Consider the following 445-nt stretch of genomic DNA (forward strand, 5'->3'; position numbering starts at 1 on the left):
AGGGCAGGCACTTTTTTTTTTGCCACAACAATGCAAGATTACTCTTGGATATCTGTGTGCCCAGAGAGATGAGAACAGTGAGAGATGAGCTCTGCAGAAGTGTTCTGCTTCAAGACACTCCTCAGGACTTCAGATCTGACCCTTTTTCCCAGCAGAGTAGAGCAGAGTAAGTTTTCTTGTAGAGAAAGTTTCAGTAGTTCAGGTACTGCTGTTCTCTCCCCATGGCTCCAGAGCATTTCAGGAGAGCCTCCTGTTCTTCCCCACAGCTCATGTTCTGCTGAGTTTGTGGGAGTAGCCACAATGTCCAGCACAGGCTGCACAAGTCTGAGCTGTGGGACATTATGTGCTGAGACTCCAATCTGTGTGGTGATATGACCTTTGTCTACATTTTTTAGTTGCCTTAAAAGAGTGTTATCTGAAGACATGAAATGATAAAAGCCACTGC

This window comes from Oenanthe melanoleuca, chromosome 14 (genome assembly GCF_029582105.1).
Source record: "Oenanthe melanoleuca isolate GR-GAL-2019-014 chromosome 14, OMel1.0, whole genome shotgun sequence".
In the NCBI taxonomy this organism is placed as follows: Eukaryota; Metazoa; Chordata; class Aves; order Passeriformes; family Muscicapidae; genus Oenanthe; species Oenanthe melanoleuca.